Raw genomic sequence first — 7,477 nt, 5'->3', positions numbered from 1 at the left:
AAGGAAAGATTGCTATCAAATAGCACACCTAGGTTCCTAACTGATGACGAAGAATTGACAGAGCAGCCATCAAGTCTTAGAGAGTGTTCTAGGTTATTACATGCAGAGGTTTTTAGTCCTATAATTAACACCTCTGTTTTTTACAGAATTTAGCAGTAAGGAATTACTCGTCATCCAGTTTTTTATATCGACTATGCATTCCGCTAGTTTTTCAAATTGGTATGTTTCGCCGGGCCGCGAAGAAATATAGAGCTAAGTATCATCAGCATAGCAGTGAAAGCTAACACTGTGTTTCCTGATGATCTTTGTAACTCTAATGAGAGCAGTCTCAGTACTATGATACGGTCTAAATCCTGACTGGAAATCCTCACAGATACCATTTTTCTCTAAGAAGGAATATAATTGTGAGGATACTACCTTTTCTAGTATCTTGGACAGAAAAGGGAGATTCGAGATCGGTCTGTAATTAACTAGTTCTTTGGGGTCAAGTTGTGTTTTTTTGATGAGAGGCTTAATAACAGCCAGTTTGAAGACCCTATCTGTGCATAAATAAAATAAAGACATTTCAAAATTATATTTAAGAATGGTTTTAATTCCATTTTAATGAATGTTGCAACCATCCCCTGTTGTGGGGTCAGTTGCAACATTTGACTCTGTCTATTCAAGTATAAATTGTACGTATATTATCATATGTACACATGTTACAGCAGTGTAGGTGAGTAGCTGACAGATGTGGGGTTATTGTATTTCAATTTTGGCTTTCCAATACAAACAGTCTCTGAGAAACTGAAGGAAATGCAGAAGTGTTGCAACCGTCCCCCACTCTCCCTACTGTTAAGTAAAGCGAGATATTTCGCAAACAAAAACGTCTGTTGTAGGTTTTATAGTCAATAGTGTAGCGATGTATGAAGCACAGGATTCACTTTAAAACCAATCAGTTTTCTGTTCATCAATGTGGAAGAATTCACGAATTCACAATCTGAACGGGAAATTCCATGTGAAATTCCCAGATGCATAGATTCCTAGTAAAACACTGTGAAAATTCACAGAACAACAATTTTAAATTTACATGTTATATTCATTTTATATGATAAATTAAACTGATATTAAATAAATACAGATTGAAGACTAACACACTGTATATTTCACTGAGTGTGTCTCTGTCTGTCAGTGTCGTATATTGTAGTGGTTCCTGGTGATCCTGTAGTGGCTCATGTGGGATCCACAGTGATTCTTCCCTGCTGGATCTCTCCTCCTGAGAACGCTGAAGCTCTGGAGATCCGCTGGTACCGTCACGATCAGTTCAACAACCCTGTTCTGCTCTATAATCATGGGAAGATCCAGGACATCCAGGAATGTTTCAGGAACCGAAGCTCTTTGGCTCTGCGGTCAGATCAGTCTGGTGGACTGAAGGATGGAGACGTCTCTCTACGACTAGAGAAACTCAATGTGAGTGGAGACAGAGAATATGGCAGCAAAGTAGTAGATCTCAAAATCACTGGTGAGTCAAAAACTACAATTCATTATCAGTGGTGTCAGGCCAATAGAGGGCGATAGAGCTCTGCCCTCCCTGAGCCACACACAAAATAATAATAATAATAAATCATATAATATGATGTTTGATGCGATGGCGCCGCAGACGGCAGCCTCAGTGTTTGGCTCTCCAGTCCTTTTTGAACTTTTGCCATCTGGTCGGCGTTACAGAGCACCAAATACCAGGACAGCCAGGCACAAGAACAGTTTCTTTCCCCAGGCAATCTACCTCATGAACAGTTAATGTTCTCCCATTGTGCAATTAAAGTATGTGCAATAACCTTATACTTATTTATTACCCTAAACCCTAGTACATCCCTACAACTTATTTTATTTTATTCTATTCCTATTCTATCTATAGCACACCTGTACATACAATTTATTATTTTTTGTGGTTTATATTTATGCATGTGTATTTTATTCACATCTCATTTTTATTATCTGTGTGTTGTTGTTGTCTCCGTGTACTGGAAGCTTGTGACACTATAACAAATTCCTTGTATGTGCAAACATACTTGCCAATAAAGCTCTTTCTGATTCTGATTCTGATTCTGATGTTTGTATGATATGATATTACAGAAAATCATCAGTGCAAAATATATGCTTTACATATATGTCTCAAGTTCAGCTCTGGGGCGCTCGAGAAATTGCTCACAGGAGGAGGGTTTAGCAGTTTAGCCAATTGCTGTGAACATATTCAAGACATGACATAACATTTAGCCAATCAGCATCCTCAAATCTTATTTGAAATGGGCAATTTCTCTATCGCCCCTAAAGAGCCACTGCTAAAGTTAGGACTAGTCTGTATGGGCTGAATAAGCAAAGCAGAGGGAATAGATCACGAGTGACCATGCTGTGGCTCTAACACAGGACAGATCATAACATGATCAATGACATGAAAACATGATGTGAAAAACTTTATTGTAAGCCATATTGTTTGTATTTCGTTATAAAACTGACAGAATTTGAAAGCTGAGGCTTTGTTTTATATTAAAAGTACCAAAGGCACAAAGTTTATTGCTATTATTGGGGGGCTGGCACAGTACAAGTAATAAATGCAATCGAAGACATTTACATTTACATTTAGCAGATGCTTTTATCCAAAGCGACTTACAAATGAGGACAATAGAAGCAATCAAAATCAACAAAAGAGCAATGATACACAAGAGCTATACGTCTCAGTTAGCTTAATGCAGCACACATAGCAAGGGCTTTTTTAAAATCATATAATAAATAAAAAGATAACAGATAGAATAGAAAAAGAATAGATCAAGCTAGTGTTAGAGGCCTTTTTTGCTTTTGTTAATCAGAAGTCAGAAGGTAGAAAGTCAGAATTATAATTGTATAATAAATAAAAAGAAAACAAATAGATAGAATGCAAAAAGGTTAGAGAAGCAAGTGTCCATTTTTTTTTTTAAGAAAACAAGCAGTTAGTAAATAAATAGTGCAAGTCTAAAAGGGGCAATTTAAAAAAAAAAAGATTTTTTTTATAAAGAATAGAATTAGAAGACATGAAATATTATTTCTAAGCATGTCTGTGTGAGTATATTACACATGCTATTATTTCTGCTAAGAAATAAGACTCTTTGCATGCGAAATACTCGAAAAATATTATAACTTTAATTGCTACGATTTAATTCTAGTAATTCTGACTTTATTCTCAAAATATTTCGACTTTATTCTAGTATTGCTACAACTTTCTTCCATTTGTTTCCTCAAAACATTACTTTAATCTCGTAATCCTAGATTTAAAAAACATTTTTTTACGTATCACTAAAACGCCATCATACAAAATGCTATGCGTTTATTCACAAAATATTATGACTTTATTCTTGTAATTTTAATTTTATTCTCAAAATATTATGACTTTAATCTTGCAATCTTATTACTTTATTTATTTGTTTATACATTTTTTTACTTTTTTTTTTGTTACGTGGCACTAAAACGCCATCGTAGATCTTGTCTGGGTGTTTAACTGCAGAATTTTGTTCCTTGCACCATCAGGTGGATATTGTGTGAAGCACAACGTTTTTAAAAAATCTGAAAAAGCACCTGCAAGGAGCTCCGTGATCATGCATGACAATTTGCGTGCAGCCACGAGAAAAAAACACACATTCTTAATGGCCACATCCGTAGTTCCAAATCTGGCAAGTGTTTTATAGGAGTATGGATGGTCAGTGGTGTTTATGAGCATATGGTCATCAGACAAGCACGAATACTCTCTCTGTCTTATTACTTTATTTATTTGTTTATACATTTTTTTACTTTTTTTTTTGTTACGTGGCACTAAAACGCCATCGTAGATCTTGTCTGGGTGTTTAACTGCAGAATTTTGTTCCTTGCACCATCAGGTGGATATTGTGTGAAGCACAACGTTTTTAAAAAATGACTCTCCATCATGTTGCTCCAAACGCATGTGACTTTCTTTCCACCGGTGTTTATCAGATTCAATAATGGGTCCATATGATGCGTTCAGTATGTTCTCAGGTCTTGTGTAAGTCATGATGTTCATACATGAACATGCCTTTTCATGCTGATGTGCACTGTTGTTGTTGTTTTCTTTTGTAAACTTATTTATTATAATTTCTCTGTTTTGCTATATATTTGATTAAATTATAATTTTTTTTCCAGAGTGGAGTTCTGTCTCAGATCCATCTGATTCATCAGGTCCATGGAAGGCTCTTTTCTTCACCGTTCTCATTGTTCTCATTTTGATTCTGAGTTTGGGTGGGTGCCTCTACAAATACAGAGACAATCTAACAGGTACAATCTGCTTGAACGATCTTAAAGATGTAGTTTTCAGGAGGTTTTTGTTTCATGCATCTCATGTGTTGATATTTTTGATCTGCTCTGCAGGGAAGAAACCACCCAGAGCAAGTAAGTAACATGAACTTATTTATGAATCTGATGAAGCCTTTCAGACATACTGGGAGAAAATGCCCGTTTCTGAGAAGACTTTCTGATACAGCTAAAGAATCATTTCTGTTGTATAGTGATACTGTATTTGTTCTCGATTATAACCGTAGTTTACTCACAAATTATATATTTTTTTATTGTAGTTGTGGGAGATGTAAATATACAGGTGCATCTCAATAAATTAGAATGTCGTGGAAAAGTTCATTTATTTCAGTAATTCAACTCAAATTGTGAAACTCGTGTATTAAATAAATTAAATGCACACAGACTGAAGTAGTTTAAGTCTTTGGTTCTTTTAATTGTGATGATTTTGGCTCACATTTAACAAAAACCCACCAATTCACTATCTCAACAAATTAGAATATGGTGACATGCCAATCAGCTAATCAACTCAAAACAGACCAAAAAATGCAGATGAGCTGAAGGCCACTGTCAAAGAAACCTGGGCTTCCATACCACCTCAGCAGTGCCACAAACTGATCACCTCCATGCCACGCCGAATTGAGGCAGTAATTAAAGCAAAAGGAGCCCCTACCAAGTATTGAGTACATGTACAGTAAATGAACATACTTTCCAGAAGGCCAACAATTCACTAAAAATGTTTTTTTTATTGGTCTTATGAAGTATTCTAATTTGTTGAGATAGTGAATTGGTGGGTTTTTGTTAAACGTGAGCCAAAATCATCAGAATTAAAAGAACCAAAGACTTAAACTACTTCAGTCTGTGTGCATTGAATTTATTTAATACACGAGTTTCACAATTTGAGTTGAATTACTGAAATAAATGAACTTTTCCATGACATTCTAATTTATTGAGATGCACCTGTAGAAGAACTGAGGAAACATGCAGGTTATATATGAATATATTTAATCATATATGTGTAAATAAAATCTCATATACATGAGGATTAATAGCTGTTGCTGATGTATTTTTTCCTCACAGTTGAGATCACTATTGACCGTGAGCGTTCACATCCAGATCTGAAGCTTTCTGAGGACTGTAAAATCTTGAGGGACAGTCCAGAACATAATTACACTGATGAGGGATTTCCATATCAATTATGTGCATTTGGAGCTCAAAGATTCACCTCTGGTCGTCACTATTGGGAGGTGGATTTGGGCACGAGAAAATACACCTCCCAAAAGCTACTGGTTAATTGGTGTGGTGAAAGAGGTGAAAGAAGGAAGTTTTGCTTCAAGAGACAGATCTGCTTTAACTCCATCAGCTGGTTACTGGTTCTTGTGTTCAGACGGTCCTCATGGCTTTTACACCAGCACTGATCCACCAGTTAAACTCTCTCTGACTCCGAGACCTGAGCGACTGGGAGTCCTGTTCGATTATGATGACGGTCAGCTGTCATTTTACAACATCACAGAGAGAAAACATCTCCTGACCATCAGCAGCAGATTCTCTGGACCAGTCGTTCCTCTCTTCAATCCTGGAGCAGGTGATCAGAGTGCACTTGAAATCCTGGATTGTCCAATATTTGTAGAGTCAAGTAAACTTTTACTGATTTATTAGGAGCGCAGACACCTGACTGACCATTGCAGTGCATTTTAAACTGGACATAAAGAAGACAAAAACACTAACTGTCTGCCAATCTCAAGATCAGAGGTTTGATTCCCAGTCTACTTACATGACGTATCTCTGGTATTTGGTCAAAGTGTTCAAGTGGTCGTAAAAACCTCAAGTGTTGGACATCTCAGTGCTGGAGGTTCACTGTCCTGCAGAGTTTAGCTCCAAACTCAATGAAACACACCTGACGTCTCTAACCAATGTCTTCAAGATTACTAGAAAATCTTTCCTGATCATATATTTATGGGTCATATAGATACTTCTATGTACTGAACTATGTATGTGTATGTGCATGTAGGAAAATCAGGTACAGTATTGCTTACCCTACATTACTTTTCACACTAAACAGTGGAATAATTTAACAGAATAGATGTGAATGTGCTTGTAATGGTGCACATTCAGCTTCTGTCTACAGAGATGATGAGGTGAATTGTTTTACAGTCTTCAGCATATAATAAAGGGTCTTTCTCAATCACCGAACTCTTCCATAATGGGGACTGGGACTGTTCTAATATGATATAAAGCACCATTGACGTATTCTAACAGTATTCAATATGACCTGTGTGCTTTATTCTAAGTGTTCCGAAGATGTATTTTACTAAATTTCTTTCCATACTACATCATTGTTTTAGTCTGCTGATAGTTAAAATTACCCAGAATTAGATTTTTTAAACAATGAAAAACCGTTTAGCAGCCCTTCAGAATTAGCAGTATAAATAAAGCAATAAGAACAGACATACAGTATATATTAGAAAAAATGGTAACGCTTTAGATTACAACCCGCAATGTACTGCGTAAGTAAACAGAATTTACAGCGTAACTTTTTTGTAATTACAGTGTACCTATTCAGTACCTCCGTGTAGGTATAAGGTAACAATATGCGAAGTTTGGAGAATAAAGGAGTAATAATCTGTAAAATTACAAATTATTTCTACTGTAAGTATTTTGAAACTAAGGGGTACCTATTCTAATATTACGGGGTATGTATGACCTCTTATATTTGCAAGCGATTAAGCAAAAACATACACTGTGTACTTTTTTATAGCCTACACATATAAAACACGCTGGTAATTGTTTCAATCCAAACGCTCGGTTGAGATTGTTGGGTTAGGAAGCTGGCTTGATGTGACCCAATTTGGGTTGATATCAGTAATAACCCGATGTTGCTGGGTTATGAATGTGGAGGACGTGAATGAGAGCATGCAGCAAGTCACGTGAGTTCAAACGTGAACGGCTCTGTGTGCGACGAAATCCGTGACTGCGGTGCTTAAGACAGGAACGTGTGTGAAAAATAGGAGAAAACTAATCGAAGCACAGACGAGGGACAACTTTGAAACTGTCTGGAGTGTGTTCCTTTAAAACTGCAGCAGTGAATGTGGTGAGCGCGAACTGGAAACAGCTGGAATGGCACTTGAGACGATCATGACAGGAATATGTGTAGAAAATACAAGAA

The 7,477-nt window shown here is 36.5% G+C and overlaps 1 long non-coding RNA gene and 1 pseudogene across 1 annotated transcript; both read left to right on the top strand.

Moving 5' to 3' along the window:
* LOC107656765 (butyrophilin subfamily 1 member A1-like) overlaps nt 1-6,688 on the top strand; it is a 9,302-nt pseudogene extending 2,614 nt beyond the window's left edge.
* Nucleotides 1,448-4,442, top strand: LOC107656771 (uncharacterized). The gene is made up of 3 exons (XR_001630603.1): nt 1,448-1,501; nt 4,165-4,296; nt 4,390-4,442. It is a non-coding gene; the product is annotated as an uncharacterized LOC107656771 (long non-coding RNA).
* Nucleotides 6,689-7,477: the final 789 nt, after the last annotated feature.

Source organism: Sinocyclocheilus anshuiensis, unplaced genomic scaffold, assembly GCF_001515605.1.
Source record: "Sinocyclocheilus anshuiensis isolate Anshui unplaced genomic scaffold, SAMN03320099.WGS_v1.1 scaffold3352, whole genome shotgun sequence".
Classification (NCBI taxonomy): Eukaryota; Metazoa; Chordata; class Actinopteri; order Cypriniformes; family Cyprinidae; genus Sinocyclocheilus; species Sinocyclocheilus anshuiensis.
This window is presented reverse-complemented; position numbering and strand designations above follow the sequence as displayed.